At 46.9% G+C, this 26,338-nt stretch overlaps 1 protein-coding gene and 1 long non-coding RNA gene across 2 annotated transcripts in view; both read right to left on the bottom strand.

The window, feature by feature from the left end:
- The window catches only part of LOC102941373 (scavenger receptor cysteine-rich type 1 protein M130), a 1,272,625-nt gene that overhangs the window by 799,603 nt on the left and 446,684 nt on the right, over positions 1-26,338 (bottom strand). The window lies entirely within an intron of this gene.
- LOC119567371 lies at positions 24,398-26,320 on the bottom strand. Its single transcript, XR_005227387.2, has 2 exons — positions 25,779-26,320; positions 24,398-24,828 (listed from the first exon to the last, which is right to left on the bottom strand). It is a non-coding gene; the product is annotated as an uncharacterized LOC119567371 (long non-coding RNA).

Below are 26,338 nucleotides of genomic sequence, written 5' to 3'. Positions count from 1 at the left end.
AAGATAATGGCCAATGGCTCTGCAATCACATCCGCCAATTCCTTTAGCACTCTCGGATGCAACTCGTCCGGCCCCATGGACTTGTGCATGTCCAGCTTTTCTAAATAGTCCCTAACCACCTCTTTCTCCACAGAGGGCTGGCCATCTACTGCCCATGTTGTGATGCCCAGCGCAGCAGTCTGGGAGCTGTCCTTGTTAGTGAAGACAGAGGCAAAAAAAGCATTGAGCACATTAGCTTTTTCCACATCCTCTGTCACTAGGTTGCCTCCCTCATTCAGTAAGGGGCCCACACTTTCCTTGGCTTTCTTCTTGTTGCCAACATACCTGAAGAAACCCTTCTTGTTACTCTTGACATCTCTTGCTAGTTGCAGCTCCAGGTGCGATTTGGCCCTCCTGATATCTTTCCTACATGCCCGAGCAATATTTTTATACTCTTCCCTGGTCATATGTCCAACCTTCCACTCCTTGTAAGCTTCTTTTTTATGTTTAAGATCCGCTAGGATTTCACCATTAAGCCAAGCCGGTCGCCTGCCATATTTACTATTCTTTCGACTCATCGGGATGGTTTGTCCCTGTAACCTCAACAGGGATTCCTTGAAATACAGCCAGCTCTCCTGGACTCCCTTCCCCTTCATGTTAGTCCCCCAGGGGATCCTGGCCATCTGTTCCCTGAGGGAGTCGAAGTCTGCTTTCCTGAAGTCTAGGTCCGTATCCTGCTGCTTACCTTTCTTCCCTGCGTCAGGATCCTGAACTCAACCAACTCATGGTCACTGCCTCCCAGATTCCCATCCACTTTTGCTTCCCCCACTAATTCTACCCGGTTTGTGAGCAGCAGGTCAAGAAAAGCGCCCCCCCTAGTTGGCTCCCCTAGCACTTGCGCCAGGAAATTGTCCCCTACGCTTTCCAAAAACTTCCTGGATTGTCTATGCACCGCTGTATTGCTCTCCCAGCAGATATCAGGAAAATTAAAGTCACCCATGAGAATCAGGGCATGCGATCTAGTAGCCTCCGTGAGTTGCCGGAAGAAAGCCTCATCCACCTCATCCCCCTGGTCCGGTGGTCTATAGCAGACTCCCACCACTACATCACTCTTGTTGCACACACTTCTAAACTTAATCCAGAGACACTCAGGTTTTTCCACAGTTTCGTACCGAGCTCTGAGCAGTCATACTGCTCCCTTACATACAGTGCTACTCCCCTCCTTTTCTGCCCTGCCTGTCCTTCCTGAACAGTTTATAACCATCCATGACTGTACTCCAGTCATGTGAGTTATCCCACCAAGTCTCTGTTATTCCAATCACGTCATAGTTCCTTGACATCACCAGGACCTCCAGTTCTCCCTGCTTGTTTCCAAGGCTTTGTGCATTTGTATATAAGCACTTGAGATAACCTGTTGATCGCCCCTCATTCCCAGTATGAGGCAGGAGCCCTCCCCTCACAGACATTCCTGCCTGTGCTTCCTCCCGGTATCCCGCTTTCCCACTTACCTCAGGGAAAACAAAGGAAATTAGCTGTTGCCCCCAGCTAATTAAACAACATCTGCACAAACCTCTTAAGACATCAAAAATCCAATCCTGTTCTTAAAAAAAATATACATTTTATTAAAAACAAAAAGAAAGAAAATACACCTGGAACTTAGGCTCTTTGCTAGATTTAAAAAACCCACTTACAAAAATTAAATATCAAGAATACCTTCTTAAGGTCCAGCTTAAAGGTTACAAGCAAAACAAAAGCATTTGGGGTTTAGCACAGAGGAGTCCACAAGCCAACAAGAAACAAACAGAAATAAACCTAATCACATCTTTCTAAACATTCCTGATTTACTTACATATCTGGGTTGTTAAATAAGTCGTTCTAGATATGATCTGATGATTTTCATATCTGGCCTTCAGCTTCTCACAGCATAACTGCTCCCTGTTCCTCTCTCTTCCCGGAGAAGAACAACAGCACACAAAGGGAAAGCTTTTTTCCCCAATTTTAAAAAGTTTTAGCCTTCCCATTGGCTCTTTTTGGTCAGGTGCCTATTCCCTTCCTTTTACCTGGACTTTTTTTAACCCTTTACAGGTAAAGAAAGTAGGGAAAACAGCTACCGAGAGGGACTCTATAGCTAACTGGCTGGCTGGGTGTCCATAAAAGGGAGCTATCTTCCCCCCCCGCTCCCCGCTTCATTTATCACATCCTCCTGACGTGCTTGGCTCTTGCAGGAGTTAGGCCTCGTCTACCCTGGCAAGTTTTCTGCTCAGTAAAGCTGCTTTCTGCGCTGTAACTCCCGAGGTGCACAGATTGCCAAGCCACTTAGCGCACAGAAACAGCGCAGTTGTAGCGCTTTAAAACACCCACACCCAACGAGAGGGCGTACAGCTTTCTGTGCTGGGGCTATAGTGCTACAGTGCCAGTGTACACACCGTGGTCGATACAGCGCTGTGATTGGTCTCCAGGAGGTGTCCCACAATGCCTGTTCTCACCTCTCTGGTCATCAGTTTGAACTCTACTGCCCTGCCCTCAGGTGACCAACCGTCATCCCACCCCTTAAATTCCTTTGGAATTTTGAAAGTCCCCTTCCTGTTGCTTGGCGATGCGTGCAGTGGTCTCAGTGCATCTTTCCAGGTGGCCATGCCTGCTCCACGCACCAGGCGATCCCCTGCTTGGAGCAATGCCGAGCTGCTGAGCCCTCATCAGCATTTGGGGAGAGGAGGCTGTGCAGTTCCAGCTGCGCTCCAGCCATAGGAATTATGATACCTACAGACAGATTTCACGATGCATGACAGAAAGGGGACATGACCGGGACACACTGCAGTGCAGGGTCAAAGTGAAGGAGCTGCGGAACGCCTACCACAAAGCGTGGGAGGCAACCGCCACTCTGGTGCTGTGTCCATGAGCTGACAGTTCTACAAAGAGCTGGACGCGATACTCGGTTGATGACCCCATCCTCCACTGTGAAAATCACTGTGTATACTTCGGTGGCTTGCGTGCCCGTTGAGAGCGGACCAGCCAGGAGAAGGAAACCTTGGACGAGGATGTGGAGGGGTACCCAGAGGCAGAGGATGACTCGGATGTCAGAGATGCATGCAGACAGGAGCTCTTTTCTACCCCGGAGGAGGCTAGCCAGTCACAGCAGTCGGATCTTGGCGAAGCGCAAACAGGAGAGGAGGCCCCTGTTAAATGGATCTGATTTTGGGAATCGCTGAAGTGAGTTGTTGGGGGCAAGAGGGTTGCAGAAAGCAGGCGTGTCCTCCCACAGCATGGCAAGTCTGAGCAGTGGAACAGGCTGATGATTGACTCCCTCACTTCATGGGAATCTCCCTCAGAGATCTCCAGGAAACTCTCTTGGAGATACCGGGCAGCCCGCTCCCACAGGTTCTTCAGCAGAGCTGCTTTGTTTCTTGCCCCATTATCGGTATCCTTCCTGTGCCATCACGGGGCGGGGGGGACCATTGCTGCACACAGGTGAGCTGACACAGGAGCCAGGGCAGAAGCCGCAGGCTTGGAGAAGACCCTCCCTTGATTCCATGCTCACCGTCAGCAGTGAAATATCTTCCATAATGATCACATCCTGTGGAAAGTGTGGGAACAGGAATGATTATCAGGCCTCCCTACAGTGCTGGCTCTCCCCAAAAGCCATGTGCCCAGTGTACAGCAGGGTTCGGGAAGAGTGATTTACTCTGCCCCTGTGGCTACTCACCATTTTGGGGTTCTTGTGGCTCATGTGTGCTTGCCTGGGGTCAGCCGTTAGTGACAGATGTGTGAGTACTGTGTTTTAAATCACTTAATCAGTGTTCTCTGTGTTGCAAACAATACTGCTTCTGTAAACTGTTGCATTTAAACTTCACAGAGATGACCTTGGGAGCCCAGCCTCCCTCTTTCTAATTGGAGGCTCTGAACAGCTGCAGAGAATTAGGAAAGCGGCCAAGAAGAAATAAGGAGGACTTTCTGCGTGATGCTTATGATGCCACTCCGCAGCTGAAAAACAGGAATTGAAGGAGTGGAGGGACAGTGAGAAGAGGCACCAAAAGGAGAACACGGCATGCTAGAATGAAGCCACAGAGCAGCCTCTTAAAGGTTATGGAGTGCCAAGCAGACACGCTCCAGGTGATACTAGTTCCTCAAACCGAGCAGCTCCGCCCCCAGCCCTCACCTGCAGTTGCTGTCACAAAACTCTTTCCCATGCACCCCCCAGACACCTCCAACACACTCTTATCAATCTACTGGCTGCAGTCCATACCCGTAGTATTCCACTCCTCCCTGCTCACAGTCCAGCACTGCGGAGTTCCCACTGCCCCACTGCAATCAACACCCATCCCCTCTGCAGTTTGGCCCTGCTGAAGTACAGCACTGCTGCATTGTACTCCAAAGGAGAAGGTTGGATATGATCCCTGGACATACACAAATCTTTAGCTGTTCCGGGACCCCATCCCCCTCACTGCTGATGGTTTTTTTTGTTTGACTCTCTCCTCGTTTGTTGTCTTTTAATAAAAGAATTGTGTGGTTTGAAAGCAATCTTTATACTATTAATTCAAAGCAATTGAAAACAATTATGTAAATCCACATATTACATCATGTGCACCAATCACCTCCTAGCATTACAAGCACTACACTCCCGAGCATATCAACAAATATTAGTTCGCTTTCAGCTTCAAATTGCTGCCCTCAAGGCATCCCTGATCCTTATGACCCCACGCTGTGCCCCTCTAATAGCCCTGGTCTCTGGCTGTTCAGACTCAGCCTCCAGACGCTGAACCTCTGCGGTCCAGCCCTGAGTGAAGCTTTCACCCTTCCCTTCTCAAATATTATGGAGCGTACAGCACGCAGAAATAAGCATAGGAATAGTGTCAATCAGCCAGGTCCAGCTTCCCATAGAGACAGCGCCAGCAGGCTTTTAAATGGCAAAAGGCACACTCAACAGTCATTCTACACTTGCCTCAGCCAGTTGTTGAACCGCTCCTTGCTTCTGTCAAGTTTGCACCCATATATGGCTTCATAAGCCACAGCATTAAGGGGTAGGCGGGGTCTCCCAGGATCACAGTGGCATTTTGACTTCCCCTATGGTGATCTTCGGTCCAGGAAGAAAGTCCCTGCTTGCAGCTTCCTGAATAGGCCAATGTTCCGAAAGATACATGCGTCATGTACTTTCACGACCAGCCTGCGTTAATGTCTGTGAAACTGCCCACGGTGATCTACAAGCCCCTGGAAAACTATTGAGAATACCTCTTGTGATTAATGTACTAGGGGTCTGGTGCCAGAATTGGAATATGCATGCCATCTATTGCCCCTCCGCAGTTAGGGAAGCCCATTTGTGAAAGCCATCTACAATGTCACGCACACTGCCCAGAGTCACGGTCTTTCAGAGCAGGATGCAATTAATGGCCCTGCATACTTCCGTCAACACAAGTCCAATGGTAGACTTTCCCACTCCGAACTGATTAGCAAAGACCAGTAGCAGTCTGGAGTAGCCAGCTTCCACAGGGCAATCGCCATGCGCTTCTCCAACGGCAGGGCAGCTCTCATTCTCATGTCCTTGCGCTGCAGGGCTGGGCGAGGCCTCATCACACAGTCCCATGAATGTGGCTTTCCTCATGCAGAAGTTCTGCAGGCCGCTGCTTGTCATCCCAGACGTGCATCACGAGGTGATCGCACCACTCAGTGCTTGTTTCCCGAGCCCAAAAGCAGCGTTCCACTGTGGTCAGCACCTCTGTGAAAGCCACAAACAATCTCATCTTGTAGCTATTTGTGTGGCGAGATCAATGTCTCACTCCTCTTGCCTTTGTAGTTTAAGGAATAACTGCACTGCCATTCATGACGTGTTGGTCAGAACGAGCAGCACACTGGTCAACAGTCCGGGATCCATTCCTGCAGCCCAAAGAGACAGGGCGCGCAGTACGCAAACCATTGAAAGATGGTGCCAAATGCGACGGAAGCACAGGGATTGCTGGGATGCAAAGCAATGCATCCCAGGTCATTGGCACAGGACCCAGGATGCCCAAGACCCCTCTGCTTTCCCACAAGTCTAGCTGCAGAAGAGAAAGAGGTATTCTGTGGGACAGCTGCCCAGAGTGCACCGCTCCGAATACCGCTGCAAGTGCCACAAGTGTGAACACACTATTGAGCAGGCAGCTGACAGTGTGAACACACAACAATGGTTTCCCTTCCGTGCTCTCTGAGCGGTGCTGTAACTGCCGGTGTTGTGACTCTGCCAGTGAAGGCATGCCCTCCGTACATTTCTGACTACCAGAGGAACCTTTGGAAACAGACTCTTTGGTGCATACAGGAAAGTGTCCAACATGCACGCCCACACACACACCCTGATCCAGAGAGATTTGGCTCAGGTGTGTGCTTAAAAAAAGGGTCCCAACATTCTCTTATTTAAGATACAGAGATTAATCCTTATAAAACTCAGACTGAACTGCGGAAACCACAGTACCTCGTCTATACAAGTCTCATATTTCCTCAGGGCCTGAGTGAGGTTTCCTGAGTGGTTTCTTTCCCACCACTCATTTCCCCTCAGGCAATGTCCTCTTTCCTCCCCGTTGTGTAGACTCTACTATTAGCCCCATCGCTTATATAAACATCCTTATAGAGATAATAGAAGCTGAAAATCAAACGTGCACTCATAAAAACATACAGTTGTAAACAGAACTGTGAAACCCTGGTAATTTGGCTCTTGGAGTGTGTGTGCTCTCTCTCACTCATATATATTTATAGATGTAAGAGTTTTCAGGGCATGGAATATCTTTTAACATATGTTTGTACAGTCCTCAATGTACAGTGTTCAGAACCCTAATCCTGACTTGCGGCTTCTGAACACTACAGTAATATGTACAATTATTTTCAATTATTTGTGTCTATATCTCTATATGTCTCATTCTAGGCAACCAAGGCAGCAGTGACCATGAGATGGTTGAGTTCAGGATCCTGACAAAAGGAAGAAAAGAGAGTAGCAAAATATGGACCCTGGACTTCAGAAAAGCAGACTTAGACTCCCTTAGGGAACTGATGGGCAGGATCCCCTGGGAGGCTAATATGAGGGGCAACAGAGTCCAGGAGAGCTGTCTATATCTTAAAGAAGTCTTATTGAGGGTGCAGGAACAAACCATCCCGATGTGCAGAAAGAATAGCAAATATGGCCGGTGACCAACTTGGCTTAACAGTGAAATCTTCGGTGAGCTTAAACTCAAAAAGAAGTTTACAAGAAGTGGAAATTTGGACAGATGACTAGGGAGGAGTATAAAAATATTTCTAGAGCATGCAGGGGTGTAATCAGGAAGGCCAAGGCACAACTGGAGTTGCAGCTATCAAGGGATGTGAAGAGTAACAAGAAGGGTTTCTCCAGGTATGTTAGCAACAAGAAGGAGGTCAGGGAAAGTGTGGGACCCTTCCTGAATGGGAGAGGCAACATAGTGACAGATGATGTGGAAAAAGCTGAAGTACTCAATGCTTTTTTTGCCTTGGTCTTAACAGACAAGGTCAGCTCCCAGACTGCTGCACTGGGCAACACAGAACAGGGAGGAGGTGAGCAGCCCTCAATGGTGAAAGAACAGGTTAAGAACTATTTAGAAAAGCTGGATGTGCACAAGTCCATTGGTCCAGATCTAATGCATCTGAGGGAGTTGGCTGATGTGATTGCAGAGCCATTGGCCATTATCTTTGAAAATTCGTGGTGATTGGGGGAGGTCCCGGACGACTGGAAAAGGGCAAATATAGTGCCCATATTTAAAAAGGGAAGAAAGAGAACCCAGGGAACTACAGACCGGTCAGCTTCACTTCAGTCCCCGGCAAAATCATGGAGCAGGCCTCAAGGAATTCATTTTGAAGCACTTGGAGGAGAGGAAGGTGATCAGGAACAGTCAACATGGATTCACCAAGGACAAGTCATGCCTGACTAATCTAATTGCCTTCTGTGATGAGATAACTGGCTCTGTGGATGAGGGGAAAGCGGTGGACGTGTTGTTCCTTGACTTTAGCAAAGCTTTTCATACGGTCTCCCACAGTATTCTTGTCAGCATGTTAAAGAAGTATGGATTGAATGAATGGACTATAAGGTGGATAGGAAGCTGGCTAGATTGTCGGGCTCGATGGCTCCATGTCTAGTTGGCAACTGGTATCAAGCGGAGTGCCCCAGGGGTCGGTCCTGGGGCCAGTTTTGTTCAACATCTTTATTAATGATCTGGATGATGGGATGAATTGCACCTCAGCAAGTTCGCAGATGACACTAAACTGGGGGAGAGGTAGATATGCTGGAGGGTAGGGGTAGGGGTAGGGTCCAGAGTGACCTAGACAAATTGGAGGATTGGGCCAAAAGAAATCTAATGAAGTTCAACAAGGACAAGTGCAGAGTCCTGCACTTAGGAAGGAAGAATCCCATGCACTGCTATGGGCTGGGGACCGACTGGCTAAGCAGCAGTTCTACAGAAAAAGACCTGGGGATTACAGTGGATGAGAAGCTGGATATGAGTCAACAGTGTGCTCTTGTTGCCAAGAAGGCCAACGGCATATTGTATGCTGTACTGTATTAGTAGGAGCATTACCAGCAAATCAAGGGAAGTGATTATTCCCCTCTATTTGGCACTGGTGAGGCCACACCTGGAGTATTGCATCCAGTTTTAGGCCCCCCACTACTGAAGAGATGTGAACAAATCGGAGAGAGTCCAGCGGAGGGCAACAAAAATGATTAAGGGGCTGGGGCACATGACTTATGAGGAGAGGCTGAGGAACTGGGCTTGTTTAGTCTGAAGAAGAGAAGAGTGAAGGGGGGATTTGATAGCAGCTTCAGCTACCTGAAGGGGGGTTCCAAAGAGGATGGAGCTCGGCTGTTCTTAGTGGCGGCAGATGACAGAACAAGGAGTAATGGTCTCAAGTTGCAGTGCGGGAGTCTAGGTTGGATATTAGGAAACACTATTTCACTAGGAGGGTGGTGAAGCACTGGAATGGGTTACCTAGGGAGGTGGCAGAATCTCCATCCTTAGAAGTTTTTAAGCCCGGCTTGACAAAGACTTGGTTGGATGATTTAGTTGGTGTTGGTCCTGCTTTGAGCAGGGGATTGGACTAGATGACCTCCTGAGGTCTCTTCCAACCCTAATATTCTACAATTCTATGCTTCTCGTGCACATTAATACGCCATTAACAAAGTCCATTTTTAAAAAAAAAACTCTTATGACTAGGCCAAATCCCTAAAAGCTTGTCTCTGTGCTAACAGCGCATCTGCAACAACTCTGCTAAATTTCTAGTTTCTGCACCAAACCCCAGAGATGCTTTCGCTGTTCAGTGTTAGGTGTGATTTGTTTTGTTTTAATAATGGTAAAAAGTGTATTTTTTTCTTTGTGTTTACAAATGTCTGGCCTGTTTTGGCTGATTTTTTTCTTTAATCACCTTAAGGAGCGTCTAGGTTAGAAAATTTCCGCCTTAAAGACAAAAAGTTACAAAGAGGTGGAAAGGATCCCTTTAAAGTGGAAATGCCCAGGCAATGTTAACTGTAGTCTGGAGCACAGGTGTTGCTCTGCACCCCACCAGCAATACACACAAGACGACGACCATCCCCCGCATGGCTGGATGTGGCTCCCTGTGGTCAGCTCTTGTTATGAATTCTTGGTTTTGGCAATTCTCTTGGATAAATTTGATTCAGTAGAACTGGTGACCTCGTGTGACCTTAATTTCTCCAAATGGAGGCTTCAGAGTAGAACTGGTTGACTAATGAAAAAGATTTACAAATATTCTCCAACTTCTCTCATTCCAGTAGCTGCTGTTCATGAGGTCAGACTATTCAGATGACTGCCTGGGACTCTTCTAAATAGTTTCCAAATCCCAGATGTTTCATGAATTTGTATCAGAAATTCATTATTTGGTCATTCTTCACTTTTCATCTTGTATTGTTCTCTAAAAGTTGCATTCATCGAGTCAAGGAGCAGACGTGTTACTCTGGGACCGGTCACACACCACAAATAGTGAATACAAAACTCAACGTGAACAGTTGGGAAACATTCCATATGCTAAGAGTTGTTCATCCAAAGCATCTGTTGAATACTTAGGAATACCTAATACATGTTTATGTCCTGGTGCAGGTGAGCCAAGTCTTCAAAAGCCAAAACTCCTACCATTTTTTGTTTATAACTAATGTTCAGCAAGATCTGCTGCATTCCCAGCTCGCTGAAGGAACTTAAGTTGTGTAGATTGTTAGATTGATGACCTTTCAGTAGGATGGCTCAGAACAGCTTGTGAACAGCTGAAAACCAATAGTGGACAATGAGTGGCCTTTGGGCCCAGATTTATAAAGGGATTTAGGTGTTTCTCCACCCAGCGTTGCAAGGCCTAAGGGTGTGTCTACACTGCAGACTTGCCACAAGTTGTGCCATGTGGTGTTGTCGAACCACCACTACCATCCACACTCAAAGCCCTTAAACACATATGTAGGGCCCTGAATCCATGCCGGAGTGCTTGGCTGGTGGCATGGGGCGAAGCATATGTTAATACTTGACCTACCCCCTTACCTGCCCACTTTGCAGTGTGGGGACAGCAAAAGCATGGACCTGGCCTCACGTTTCGATAATCCTCCAATGCCATTCCCAGAATTTCCTGCGCCCATAACTTCTGGCTCATCTACCTACTCACTTTCCCTCTATGCATAGCTGTAGTCTGATTGCTAGATGTGCGGGGGGAGGGGGCAAAGTGCACATATGCATACACACACACACACACACACTGAACCCAGTTGCCTTGGCTGACTGGCTCTCCCCCCCTGCCTGGAGTGGTACCTGGGCTGCTGGTGCTGAGGGGGTTGGGCCGGCATAACAGGGGAGCCCCAGCTGCTGCTGTCTGCTGTGGTCACCTGAGCATAGGCGCTGCAGCCACCCCAACACCAACTGCTGCAGTGATGGTGCTGATCTGGTGCCTTCTGGTGCTGCTGCAACCGCCTCCCAGCTGGGGCTGGGGCTGGGGCTGTGGGCACAACATATGCTTCCCCCACCTTCATTCCCATTTCCCTTTCTCTTTCCCATCCCATCCCCCTTCCCCTACCCACTGTCCTCTGCCCCATCCCATCCCCCGCCTCACACCCTATCTGTTCCCCTGCCCTATCTCACCCCCTTACCCTACTGTCTCTTCCACAACCCCATCCCCTTCCCCCAGATCCACCCCCTTGTCCTGCTCCCGTATGGGCACTCACCTTGTACAGGAAACTGGAGGGCACTAGGTTCCAGGAGGCAGCAGCATGAAAAGCAGCTCCATTCCTCCCCCACCCTGTCTCCTCCTGGGCCCAGTTGCAGGGAGAGGGGGCTGAGGGAGCAGGAAACATGCTGAAGAAAGAGAAGGTCACAGTGTGGGAAGGAAAGAGCAATGCAGTGCGGCACCTCCCCCTCCCAGCAGGCCGAGCAGGGCAGCTCAATGTTCGCATAAATGAGGGGGTGCCACATGACCCCACAGCCCCTCCATGCCTCACCTCTGTTGGGAGGGGCAATGCCCCCCCCACAACCCCAAAACCATGAAATACCTGACAGTCCTTCTTCAAGTAATGTCCTATGGTTGCTCCACTCCAGGTGCACATACATCTCTCGAGGCCTTGATTGGAGATTTCCGTTTGGCCCACGCATGTTCCCTGTGCCTCCTCATGGCAGACACTGAGGCTAGGAGTGTGTGGGGCAAACCGCCCTCAGTTCCTTCTCTAACTCCTAGGCCCAAGATGGCACACTGGTGTGTCCATTTTGAGCATACTCAGCTTTTCTCTTCACTTCTGTTAAAGTTATTTATTACAAGTGAAACAGCTTCAAAATGAGAAGAATTCACACCAGCACACTTGCCTGTAGTGCAGGAGATCTGAACTCAAATACCTTCTCTGCATCCGGTAGAGTGGGGGCTAGAACCTGAGCCCCATGCCTGTGAGGTGAGTTCCCTGACCTCCAGCTCTGAACACTGCATGGGCCTGACAGCTCAGTCTATCAGCCCTGGGGCAGAGAGGTGGCTCCAGCTGTGAGCCCCACCGGGGCTGATAACTGGAGCTGGAGACCAAAGGTCAACTAATAGCAGCCATTACAACGACAAGAATGTCAATTTAACTGCTGGTAGGCTCCCTGCTGTGGAATTGAACCTTGTGCTTGGCTCACAGAAAATCAGCCTAAGGATGGTGGCAGGGGGAGCTCTGTCTGTGAGCTCTGTGTGGCTGTCAGTGCCTCACACTGTGGCTGTCAGTGCCTCACAATGCCCCACTTCACTCAGTGCAAGCGCTTCTGGTGAGGACACACATCACTGGCAAAAAGAGGGTAGTGTAGACACCAACAGACACTTCAATTACTACAGTGGCTGTAGGTCGACCTAACTTAAGTCAGTTTAATTTTGTATTGTAAATAAGCCCAAAAGCTGTGAATTCAGATGCATGTTATCAAAGGAAATCAGACCAACAGCTTTCTCAGCCCCAGCATGGCAGCCACGATGGGCCTAGTGAGAAAGGTGGAAGAACTTGATGGAATATTTGGTGATATTGGACTTCTGAAAGGGGATCCAGTACAAATAACCTTAAAAAACAATACTGAACATGTATAAGTGTATATACACCCTGTAGGATTCCTATCTGGTTACTTCATAAAGTGGAAACTAGTCAAAGAGAATGGAGCCGAATGACATACCCAAGAAGATCTCCAAAAGCATGGTGTTCCCCAATAGTGTCAGTTAGAAAGACAAAATGGGAAAAATACGAATCTGTGTGATCTTAAAAAATGTAATGAAGCAGTTGTGAGAGAAAAAATATATCCTCTGAACACTTCATGACTTCCTCCCCAGAGGAAACAGCAAAGCCCTCAGTGAAGTCCAAAGCCTAATCACTCAGTCTTAACTGAAGCCAAACAAGGAACAATGCATTTTCTTCCTATCCCAAATCAAGTTTTTGGGACAGACACTAAACAAAGATGGAATCAGTCCAATTTGAGAATTGAATGCACCAGCAAATGTAACAGAACTGAGACATGTACTGGGGATGGTAAATTACCTGGTGGATACCTACAAGACCTTTCTACAATGACAAAACCACTGAATTACCACTGTTAAAGTCCAACACATCTTGGCTATGGGGGCCAAATTAAGAAATTGCCTTGAAAAAGGATAAAATAAATTATCCAAATGGCTCCAGTTCTCAAGTACTGTGATGTGAACAAACCATACTGGTCCATGCAGATGCAAGCAGGTCTGGCCTGGGTGGTGTATTGATGCAACAACATGGCTCTGAGTGGAAGCCAGTTGCATTTTGCTCTTGCGCCCTCATAGACACAGAAAAACGATGTGCACAGATTGAAGAGGAGTGCCTGGGGAATGTATGGGCATATGAGAACTTTTACAGATATCAGTGTGGATTGGATTCATTTACACTGATAACAGACCATAAACTGCAAAAAGAAAAGGAGTACTCGTGGCACCTTAGAGACTAACCAATTTATTTGAGCATGAGCTTTCGTGAGCTACAGCTCACGAAAGCTCATGCTCAAATAAATTGGTTAGTCTCTAAGGTGCCACAAGTACTCCTTTTCTTTTTGCGAATACAGACTAACACGGCTGTTACTCTGAAACAGACCATAAACTGCTTGTAATCCTCATCAATGGGAAAAACCTGGATCAGATGCTAATGTCTTTTGATAAGGTTAATGCAATTTAACCCAATTGATAAATATGTTCCTGGGGAAATCTGGTAGTAGCAGACACTGTCACAGACCCTGGAATCACACTCAATTACCTGTGAGCTCGAAGATGACATAAAGGTGTACACAGATGCTGTGGACATATACAGATCAGTGTCAGATAAAAGACAACACCAGCTACAAACAGCAATCTGGGCAGATACGCAACTACAGGAAGTTCTACGTTTCATTGGGGTGGCTGGCCCAAGTATCTAACGGACACTACGGAAATGACAAGAGACTAATTCGTGGAGCGTGGACAATATAGCGAGTCAAATGAACTCATGGTTAAAGGCAATTGTATCATAATTCCAAATGAAATCAGAGGAGAAATCCTAAACCTCATCCATGAAGGATATTAAGGATTAACTAAATGCCACAAACGTGCCAACCAGTCAGTGTGGACAGAAAGAACAAACAATAAATTATCTGCATGTGAACACTATAGAACTAACAGATCAACCCAACACAAAGACCCTTTAATAACAACACTCTACCTGGGAGACATTGGAAAACACTAACTGCAGATTTATGCAAATTCAGAGGACATCACAGGCATTGTGAACTATTTTTCCAGCTCTATAGAAAGAATGTACTTGAAAGACATAACTGCCACAGTATTATGAGAAACAGAAGTGCACTTTTGCTCACTTTGGTATTTCAGAAGAACTAGTGATAGACAACAGACCACAGAGCACTGCAGCAGAATTTAAGTTGTTCTGAATGAAATATGATTTTGATCATATTCTTAGTGTCCCACATTACCCACAAGCAAATAGAGAGGCTGAGAGATTTGTACAGAGCCAAGAATATCCTACAGCAGTAAGATCCATTCCTTGCTCTTCTGAATTACAGATCTATACCAATAGCCGCTACTGGATATAGTCCAGCACAAATCCTGATGGGAAGACAACTCAGAACTCCTGTTCCAACTTTGGAAAAGAATCTGTCTCCAAAGTGGCCAGTCATGAAGAAAGTAGCCAAACTTGGATAAAAAGGCTAAAGAGCTTATGAACACTTTAGCAACAGATGTCATTCAGTTCGAGTACAGCCATGTCTAGAATCTGGTGACCGTGTTCATGTCAAATCGATTGGAGATAAAGGATGGACAACTCCTGGTGAAGGGATCCCTGGGGTACAACATGAAACTGGGGTACCGCTGTATAAATATAAATATATTTATAGAATATAAAGGGAAGGGTAAACCCCTTTAAAATCCCTCCTGGCCAGAGGAAAAATCCTCTCACCTGTAAAGGGTTAAGAAGCTAAAGGTAACCTCGCTGGCACCTAACCAAAATGACCAATGAGGAGACAAGATACTTTCAAAAGCTGGGTGGAGGGAGAAAAACAAAGGGTCTGGGTCTAGTCTGTGTGATGCTTTTTGCCGGAGACAGAACAGGAATGGAGTCCTTAGAAACTTAGTAAGTAATCGAGCGAGGTATGTGTTAGATTATGATTTCTTTAAATGGCTGAGAAAATAGCTGTACTGAATAGAATGAATATTCCTGTCTGTGTGTCTTTTTTGTAACTTAAGGTTTTGCCTAGAGGGATTCTCTATGTTTTGAATCTAATTACCCTGTAAGGTATCTACCATCCTGATTTTACAGAGGGGATTCTTTTCTTTTTACTTCCATTAAAAGTCTTCTTGTAAGGAAACTGAATGCTTTTTCATTGTTCTAAGATCCAAGGGTTTGGGTCTGTGGTCACCTATGCAAATTGGTGAGGATTTTTACCAAACCTTCTCCAGAAAGTGGGGTGCAAGGGCTGGGAGGATTTGGGGGGGAAAGACGTGTCCAAACTATGTTTCCCAGTAAACCCAGATAAAGTTTGGTGGTGGCAGTGGAAATCCAAGAGCAAAGGGTAAAATAATTTGTCCCTTGGGGAACTTTTAACCTAAGCTGGTAAAAGTAAGCTTAGCAGGTTTTCATGCAGGTCCCCACATCTGTACCCTAGAGTTCAGAGTGGGGAAGGAACTTTGACAAGGTATTAGCAGCAGCAGGAGAAGGCTACAACAGGTCAGGCTGTCCCTGTGGCTCCCTGAGAGGGGGGTGGGAGGAAATTAGAGGATCCTGCAGTATCAGCCCAGGTCAGGACTATCACTTCTGTGACTTTTCCACATGCCTTGTCTTTGTGTAGAAGAGGAGGCTAAAGAAGAGTTGGGTGAGGCTGGTTGTTTTGTCCAAGTTGGAGGACAGGCCCACCTGACTCGTAGGCGTTGCTGCATTCTCCACCACAGCCCAGGAGACCCATGGATCCTCAAGCCCCATTGAAATGGATGGGTGAACACCAATAGCTAGAACAGCAGCAGCTGCAGCAGATTGTGACCCAGCAGCTTCAGCTACAACAACCGTGCCAGCAAAAGAAGCAGGGAGCAGCAGCGGTTTATGCTTTGCCTATTAACCCTGGAGAACTGGAGCCCCCAGGTGGGTGCGGGGCTGTGGTTACCTGTGTGGGAGGGAGGAGTCCTTGCCAAAATGGGGCTAGAAGACGTCCTTGAGGCTTTGCTGGAGACTCTTGAGTGGGTGGCTGGGGAATACCAGTGGCCCCGGGAGGAATGGCCACAACGATTAAACTCTACATGTCAGAAAAGGCCAAGCCAGCGTGTCGTACACCAGGGATAGAGGCAGCAAAGGACTATAGGACACTCAAGCTACCATACTAGTCTGCCTAGGGCTTGGTGAAGATGCTATTGTCAGCCATCCTGGCATGAACCATTGGCTCTGGCCTCCCAGCTGAGGGCAATAGAGCAACAACTCTGGGATTTGTGTTCTCTCTGGCTGAAATCAGAGACTTCTTCGCCAATGGAAATGGTGACATGAGAACAGTTTTGCTGAGTTCTCCCAGCACAGCCCCAGGAATGGGTTTGTCGCCACTAAGTAGGCAGTTTGCTTCGTAGAGAACTTCCTGAGTCTGAAGTAGAGAATGAGCCTCTGGGGAAACCGGGGCAATCGAACATCCATGGTTCAGGTCCAATGGGGAAGGGGCCTCAGGCCTCAGAAAACCCCTTGTGAGGGGCTACTTTGGGCCAGAGTGTGCACCTGTGGTATCCCTCGGGACTGAAACACAGGCCAAGCCCTTACAATGGGCCAGCTGTAACAAATGAGGGCCGACCACTGAAGGAGACCCGGCTGAGAAGATGGGGGTGGGGGGTCCCTAGATTGTTCCATTTTGGGTCAAGATGGCCCTGGGCACTAAGATTGCCCTTATAGACAGTGTGTCTGTGGCTATTTCTGTTCCTCAGAAATGTGTGGAGAACTGCTTGGGCTGAAGGCCAATGTAGTCCCTGGTACAGGGAAGGGAATGAGGTGCTGGGCTTGTCTGACACAGATTGGGGCAGATGTTCCTCCAAGAGCAGTTAATAGCTCTACAGGTCTCTAGACATCTGTGCATGTAAGATGTTTTCATGGGGACATTTGGCCCTATCCTAGGGGCAGGAGAGCAAAATATTGGTGGTCATGGCCCAACACCTAGCCTACCTGACAGTATTGGTGCAGGGCTGGAGACCTGTAACCAGTCGTGTGAGGGTGGCTGGGAAGGCAGGGTTGGCACTCAACCTGAGGACCCAAGGAGCGATTAAGCTAAAAGAAATTTTCCCCTTTTCCAGCCCCGAGCTGTCCAGTTTCAAACCAAAGTCCTGCTGGGAACAGTGTCAAGCCCATAGGGTCGCGGTGCAGTGTAGTTTGGAGCTCCCTACGGAGAAGCCACAGGAACAGCCTCCTCCTAGGGACAACCCACGCGTCTTAGAGGAGGGGCCCAACTGCATCCAAATCAAAGGGAGGATCTAGTCTTCAGCCGGCTACGTGGCCGGTTGACTAGGGCAAATGCGGTGCTGGTTGATCCTGACAATTATGCCCAGTACTCCCATTTTGAACTCAAAGCGGATCTCTTTGTGAGGGTGATGTGAGAAAAAAAAATGGGGCCCACCAAACACAACTCCTGATCCCAAAATTTTATCAGAACCAGGAGTTAAAACTGGCCCAAGATGTACTGTGGTCTGGTCACATGGGAGCGGAGAAGACCCCAAAGAAGATACAGGCCCAGTTGTTTTTGCAAGGGGTTTATGGTGACATCAAAGGTCATTGTGCTTCCTTTCCAGAATGCCAAGTGGTGGCCCCCAGCCAGCCCATAGGGCCCCCTCAGTCCTCTTCCATTGGTGAGCAGACCTTTTCACAGTATTGGGGTAGACCGCATGGGGTCACTGGACCCAACTCAAGCCACTGTTGGTTTATTCTGGTGATTGTTGATTATGGCAATTGGTACCCTGAAGCAGTAGCTCTGTGCTCAGCAACGTCACGGACAATAGCTACCCAATTAATGCAAGTATTCGCTAGAATAGGATTTCCAGCAATGCTCCTGACAGGTCAAGGCAAAGCCTTTACATCCCAGTTAACACACAAGGTCTGAGTTTTCCTGAAATTTCAGTTGGTTAAAACCTCTGTTACACGCAAACAGATGGCCTGATAGAGCAGCTTAACCATCCATTCAAGGAGATGTTGCAAAAATGTGTAACTAGAGAATCCCAAATTGTGACAAAATGCCCCTGTATTTGTTGCTCACAATCACCTCTGTAAGATCAGGATGGTAAATACCTTACAGGGTAATTAGATTCAAAACATAGAGAATCCCTCTAGGCAAAACTTTAGGTTACAAAAAGACACACAGACAGGAATATTCATTCTATTCAGCACAACTTATTTTCTCAGCCATTTAAAGAAATCATAATCTAATGCATATCTAGCTAGATTACTTACTAAGTTCTAAGACTCCATTCCTGTTCTGTCCCAGGCAAAAGCCTCACCCAGACAGACACAGACCCTTTGATGTTCTCCCTCTTCCCAGCTTTTGAAAGTATCTTGTCTCCTCATTGGTCATTTTGGTCAGGTGCCAGTGAGGTTATCCTAACTGTTACATGGACATCCTTACTACTAAACCAGGGTGCACAAACCTAATCGAACACCATGTACATCTGAAACCTGAGCACTGTGTCTTGTTCAGCATCTTGGTTGTAGAGTGGTGAGCAATAAAATTATTGCTTTGTGGGATATTGAAAGCAACAGGATGGGATTAGCTTTGGCTGAAGGTGTAAGCCACAAAATTGCCCTGTCAGCCATTTCCTCCCCTTCTTCCCCAGGTCTGACCCAAGATGGATTCCAAGTGGAGGAAAAAAATCTAAACATACGACGAGTGACTCTGTCTAACTACCCTTGCAATTCTTCCCTGTTAAAGGGGTACAGACCTAACATGCTCTCCCTGGTAACACAGTCACTCCAATGTAATTCTATAGATTTATACCTTTACTGGCATGAAAGCATCACCCCAGACACAGGAATTATGAAGCCCAGGGCCAGATTAAGTGATATAGCTCCTTCTGGACCTCAGTGTTTAAACTTCTGGTTCTGTGCATTTGTGTCATAATGTCCTGGCTGCATGGGAAGAGAGAAGGAGGGAGAATCTGCTCTGTTGTTAGGAAGCCTCTGCACCCTAGTCCAGCATCCTGGTAACGGTTGCCCTAATTTTCCCCCATGTCTGGCCGGTCAGGTTCCCAGGCAAGGCAAAATTGCAACAGCTGCCCCTCTCGCTTACTAAACCTCCCTATTCATTGATACTCTGTTCAGGCATCCGAAGCCAAAATATCTCCTTGCCGTAGATAGATGGAATCCCTTCACTGGCCTGGAAACGTAGCCCCCTCTTCCGCTCTGGGACCTCAAGCAGATGAACAGCCTGCAAGGCTTCCCCAGCCTGAAATCATGTTAAAACCAATACTGGTGCCAGGCCCCTCATAGGATTCCCACATTGTTTCATTCGCAGAGTGTGAAGCTGAATGCTGGTCACATTGAACAAATGACACTTCATTGAACCCTGTGCACTGCTCTGTCCATGTGGCTGGGTTGCTTCCAGCCTTATTCCCCATGTTCCTTATTCCCCTGGTGTCATGTCAGTAACAGTCTCCACAGGGAACACGGGCCCTCCGACTCCAGTTCCACTGGTCAGGACACATCTTCCCTATTTTACAAATATTTTAATATAAACATGAAAAACAAATAATTGATACTCAACCCTCACACCCGAAGGCCCTTCAGCCAGAGACTGCAAGCAAATAGCTGAGTTGGAGTCTTCTCTTTACCACATACTCAGCCGGTTAGGTAGTCATTAAGGTAGTTTGCTAGAGTCAGAGACAGAGAACAAAAGAACGGCCATACGGGGTCAGACCAGTGGTCCATCTAGCCCAGTATCCTGTCTTCCAACAGTGGCCAATGCCAGATGCTTCAGAGGGAATGAAACACAACGCAGCAATTTATCGAGTGATCCATCCCTTGTCATCTAGTGTCAACTTTTGACATTCAGAGGTTTAGAGACACCTAGAGCATGGGGTTGCATCACTGACCATTTTCTTTTTTTGGATGAATTTAATCTGCAATTCCTCCCATAGTGGGTCTGTGGGTTGGGAACATGGTTAGCGGGAGCTTCTCAGCCGGCCAGTGAATAAAGATGGAATCAGAGCATACCAAGGTGATAAAAGGACCAACCTGTGCCATTGGCTTGATGCAAAATGTAAAATGAGGGATTCCCGCCCTCCCCCCATGGACAGAAAAAGCATATGCTCTTTCATCTCTTGGCCAGCACTTCCACCTCAGCTGGACCAACCCTCCCCCTCAGGTTCTTTGGGACAGGACCCTCCGTCAGCAGGGGAAAAGGGAGAGGGTCAGAGAGGAAATGTTTATCTCTGTGCACTGGAAGACTGATGACCCCTGGGGTACTAGAAGGCGAAGGAGGAATGGGATGCACAGTGGGAGGAGAGAATGCTGGCCCCAATTCCTCAAGCATGACCAGAGGAATAGGGACCAGGACCGGTTACGTTGGAGCAGCTGATAGACCTGGTGGCCACTGGGCTCAATAGCCACCTCCAGTACCAGCACACAGCCCACTGCAGCATCCGCTCTACAAGTACAAACTTCAGCTCTGGGGCTGCACTGTTCGCCAGGGTCCCACGTCCTGCAGCCAGAGCAGGCCCTGGAAAACTCTGCAGTTGGGTGGTCAGTGAACAGCTGTGTGCGCCTGGAACAGACAGCCTGCGCATGCCATCCATGCAAGGTGGGCAACACATTCTGTTGGGGGCAGGAGAGCAGGGGGCCCACTTCTGATACCCAGTTCCCAGTGGCGGATTAATGATTTTGCCGCCCCGAGGCCCTGAAAGAATGGCCGCCTCTGGCCCCATATGAACTTGTTTTAGTTTTTTTACAAATCTGTTTGAACTAAAATGAATCTAAATATCATTAAAATAATTGAACATTTACAAGTTTTCTTATAAATAAAATGATAAGTACAGCGGACCCTCGCTTGAACGCGCGTCTGTATAGTGCAATTTCGCTTACAGCGCGGGACCGCGCATGGATCCAAAACCCCGCGTTCAAGCGGGGGTCCGCTGCAGTTTAGGATTCTCGCGAGTACGTTTACTAAATGGCGTCGCGCTGTCATTGGTGGTTTCAATACGCGCTGTGATTGGTAGAATCGCGGTGTCACTGATGCCGCGATTACAAAAATGCTGCTGTTATAAATTTGCCGCCCCTGCAAATTTGTCGGCCTTGGCGATAATACGCCGCTGCCAGTTCCACCACCAGGGAGACTGACCTTGTGTCTCCGATAATTGCGATAACAGGGACTAATCCTCCCCACATGCCCCGCTGTGCTCATCTTGCCCCTGGTCCCTGCCTCGCTCCAGCTGGGGACCAATCCTCCCCCCGCCCTGCCCAACTGTCAGGGTGGATAAAAATCAATGACTTTTTTTTTAAAAAATCAAATAATCAGATTTTTTTTGTTTTAATTGGATTTTTGAGGAAAAGATATCTAAAGATAGTTTTAATTAAGGTACATTATATCTCATCGTGGAATTGGGATTATAAATTTTAATTCTATAGTATGAGACAATATATTCATGTAATGTTTAAGAAAAGTTTTGTAAATAAGTTCTAATAGTTCATGATTAGGGACCCAATCTTATGGGGGTCCACAGGCTTCTGTATAGATTATTTAGGTTAATTTTTCTATCTACGCAATGGGACTTAGTGCTCAGTCTAGAAGATAGCATCAGAGATGCTGAGTTTTGCAGTTCTCAGACTGGATTTGTGTCTCCAGAGATAACATTCTTGTTAACAGCAAAAATGTTTTAAATAAATAAATAAATAATATATAGAGATGAGAAATAACAGACCTAAACCCTATTGTCCCTCTGCAAATTTGTGTATACAGAGTCAATCCCTAACCTCTCTCTAAAAGTGCAAAGTTTCCAAAAGTTCAATGAATAGAAGATTGTTGGTGGCGGAATAGATCTGGACAAGGAAAAGAAGTCTGGAGATAAAGCTGAGGGACATCTGCTTTTTTGTTAAACTATTCTGTTTGCTGTTGAAGAAAAATATCCAGAATACTTACTTAACGTTGTTGTTTTAGTTAAATAAAACAATTTAATATCTGTCTGGTGATGTTCTCCTCCTAATACAGCCTGGCAAGAAAATCCTCCAAATATTAATGATAGTTCACCTCCCAATAACTTCATAAATATCTGCTTCAGTTACCTTTGGGAAATGAAATAACCAAACACTCATTTACTTTCTGATATAGCTGTAAAACTAATCTGAAAAGTTTTCAAAATAATCACGGTTTAAAAATGTTATCGCTGTGTACCTTCTAAAATGAAACCTACACCTATCTCTGAGTGTGAAGAATATGTATTAAGGTTATAACAAACAACAAGAATACACTTTTATGTGGAAAACCATGATTAAATTGAGTCTTCCTGACTCGTGATTTAAATCAAATCCACCCTCCCCAGCTGTGCTCTTGCCCCTGGCCTCTTCATTCCCCAGGGGGGGGCCCACAAATATGTTTGGTGCAGGGCCCACAAAAGTTAATCCGGTCCTGGGTACAGTTGCTAGATATTGTAGAACTCAGCCAGGATGCTTATTTACCTCTGTATGTTTTTTGCTTCCAGTACATCCCCTTTCTATTACCCTCAGGGAGTAGACATGATCATACTGTAACAAAACCCAGTAGGGCTGTTTTAATCTCCTGCAGACTTCTGCCATTTGCTTGCTCTTTCATGAGTGACACTGCTACAGTTGTCTGACTATTTTGGTGGAGGGTGTTGTAGGGTTCCCTGGATTGTTGGAAGGGGGTGGATCTAGCTATGTATCTCACATCAGGGATTCATATTTGACTTTCACAGGCTTAGAAGGGACCATTATGATCAGCTCATCTGACCTCCTGAATAACACACAGAGTTCACACAGGAATTCCTACATCAAGCCCACAGTTTTGGTTGACCTAAAGCGTATCTTTTAGAAAGAGAACCAGGAGAGATAGTTGCATTTTTTCTTATTGGAATATTTTTTCCATCAGAAAATGCTGATTCCACAAAATCAAAACATTCTGTACGGAAGTATAGATTTGTGAACGTTTCTGAGAGGAAATTATTAAAATGTTTCATTTTGACTTTATCTTTTTGGACTTTTAAATTGTACCATAGCACCCACACATCACATCCACAATCACATCCACATGCCCAACACAATCCTTTACCACACATCATTCACACCCCACCCAAGCACATAAACAACATACAACTCCAACGCATCACTCCTCCGACATAATATACACACCGATCACATGCAATACCCAACCACCACACCACTCTGTACAAATCACATAACACACACCACCACACGTGGATACCATCACACACTGCCACCATGTGCCACACCCACAATGCACCATGCAACATAAGAGTCAAAATGGTACAAAGATGCCTTCCTTTAAACAAAGGTGAGCAAATCTAACCTTATCGAAACAAAGCATTTCAACCTTCGCTTAGAATATCATGTTTCATGGAAGGTCTCAGTCTTTATCTTCAAGCCACTAAGGCCGAGATCTGTAGAGGTATTTAAGCTCCATTGAAATCAATGGACATTAGGGGGTTTAAATGCCTCTGAGGATCTGAGTCTTCAGCATTTGGGCCTTTGACAAATGAAAGATTCCTTCCCATTCCAGGACTGCATTGATCAGCATTGTCCCTCAGGCACAGTGGAGCTGTCTCCTGCCAGGGGAAGCTCATTTGTTCAGGAGACACTTTTTTTGGTGGTTGATCCGAGACTCTGGATCTAACAGGATCACAAAATCACCTGAACCCTTTTTCTGTTCCACTTGAAAGTGAGCTTCTGAAATCTGCCTTCAGTAGCATAAGCTCATAGCATGTCATAAAATAAACCTCCATAAGAATCCATATGCACTTTTTCCCTAGAGGGAAGGATGGAGAACGACCCACATGGGATGAAAGAAAATCATGTCACTTCATGCATCTCTATCCGAAGCTCTGATGCCACAGTGAATGGCATAGTATCAGAATTTGTAGGGAAGAGAAGAGATTAGGGGCATCTTGTCACTGTCTAATCGTGTGTGTGTGTGTGCTCATTAAGATACCTGTAAATAACCTCCCATTTATACTCCTGGATTTCAGAGGAAAGTCTGGAGTCTGGATTGGGGGTTAGGGCACTCTCTGGAGTTAGGAATATTTTGTTGCTGGGTTCTGGAGTCCCAAACTGGCAGGGAAAACGGGCTCAGAGGTAGTCTCAGCACATCAGGTGACAGTACCAAGCGGGTCTCTGTGACCGAACCCGTCACATCAGTCTCCATCTCTCTCCCTGCTGGTCCACATGGAGCCACCCAACACACCTCATGAGAGAAACATCAGCCCAGGAACAGATCTTCAAAAAGGGTTTAATAAGAAAAAGCAAAAATTCACAATGAAGAAGTGTTAGGGACAAAAAAGCAGGGAAGTTCCAGACTGTCTGATCAATGGGAAATTAGAGGGGAAATCACAGCCCCTGTCTCAGTCAGACTTATTTCTTGCATCTAAACAAAACTGAAATCAAAAAGCTAATTGAAGCAGTTCCCAGGTAGGGATTGTCTCCACTACCCCGATGGGTCAATGAGCATTTGGGACAGGAAGAGTCTAACCATACAGCATTTACATCCTCACAGGATATTTGATCTCAACCCAGCCATTCTTATATTGATGTCCCAGAGACGCCATCATCAACGTCATCATAACCTGGGTCATGAGGAGGTGGGGACAGGGCGTCCCTCTCAGCCCCAGAGGACCCTTCACTTCTTAGCGAGTGCAGACTCCAGCCTGAAAATAGCAAGCAAGACACATTACAGTCAACGTATTCATTCTCCACCCATGTGCACTCACATAATGGATGGGCAACATATAGCATGGGCTGTGAATCAGCCCCCACCCACAGTTCCTCTTAGTGGGCCTCTGACATGTTTAAACCATTATCTCTCTCTCTGTTCTTCAAAGAAAACATGTGGGAGCGGATTCTCTCTCTTCTGAGACCTCCCTGGTGCAGGAGAAGTGTGGGGATGGCAGTGAGCTGGTGATGACTCCCTGATAGGCCACTGGGAGCTGCTGTAACTCCTGACAGCTGATATAGTCCCTAAGGGACCGCACGCCAGCAGACACCGGTGGCTGGAGCAGGGTGGGGACCCTAGCCCATGGGACTTGCCTGGACATCACAGATCTCACCCACCCACACAATGCTCATTCACACGTTATTCCCATCAAGACCAAAGAAATGCACATTTCATCCCAACCCAGTTTCCTTTGAGGTGCAAAGTGGGAGCGCAGTCCTGGGTTCCAGCTCTGATCCTGTGCTAATGGGGACATTTACAGATTGAAGAGAGGAATTTCAAAGCCAGGCCGCTAACTAACCCCACCCCAGGGACCTGCTCTTTCCATTACCATCCAGGGCACTGACATCTGGTTTGGGGAAGGGCACTTTGGCCCTGATCCTGCCTAATGGACCCTTGTAACTGATGATTTGGACAGTCCCACTGAAGTCAGAGAGAGTATTCATGTGAGTAGACTGACAGATGGGATCTAGTATTTGTAGGATCAGGGACCTTATCTAGGAAATCTTCTCTCTGTCTTGATTTCAATCCATTTAACTCTGTTTAGCAGAGGTCAGGGAGGGGACACAGCTGAGAGTTCACCAATAACTCTATTTCAGATCAGTGACAGTGACCTCTAGTGGCCAGTAAAGGCTCTTCCCGGTGACTTCTCCACACTCCACTCACCTGTCCGTGAATCCCTGTTCCTGACACTTTCCCCATGGGCCCCCGTGACTTCCTGGGCACTCGGTCCAGAACCAGGGTCGTCTTCAGGGTCAGAAATTTCTCTGGCATCATCATAACCGTCCCCTGGGTCATCTCCAGGCAGGGCAGGGAGCTCTGAAATAATGATGGGAATTAATGGTAATGAGAAGAGGCTTTCCACTGAATAGAGAAATAAGCTACATGCCAGGTGTGGCAAAGGAGGGACTTCTGTGTATTATTTCTTATGAATGCCACATATACCTCAGTTTAGCTGTTTGATATTATCCTGCCAGACTGCACAGGGAAAAACAAAGGAGGCCATTGGAGGGGAAGCAAACAGGAAACATAAAAATAACAAAGACATGGCTCCTTAAGGCAACAATGAGGGGAGCTGTTAATTGTGGAATGCCCTTGTCATAAATTTAAAGGGAAGAGTAACCACCTTTCTGTATTCAGTGCTATAAAATCCCTCCCGGACAGAGGCAAAGTCCTTTTACCTGTAAAGGGTTAAGAAGCTCAGGTAACCTGGCTGGCACCTGACC

This window comes from Chelonia mydas, chromosome 1 (assembly GCF_015237465.2).
Source record: "Chelonia mydas isolate rCheMyd1 chromosome 1, rCheMyd1.pri.v2, whole genome shotgun sequence".
Classification (NCBI taxonomy): Eukaryota; Metazoa; Chordata; order Testudines; family Cheloniidae; genus Chelonia; species Chelonia mydas.
The sequence above is the reverse complement of the archived record's forward strand: the minus strand, read 5'-3'. Positions and strand labels throughout refer to the sequence as shown.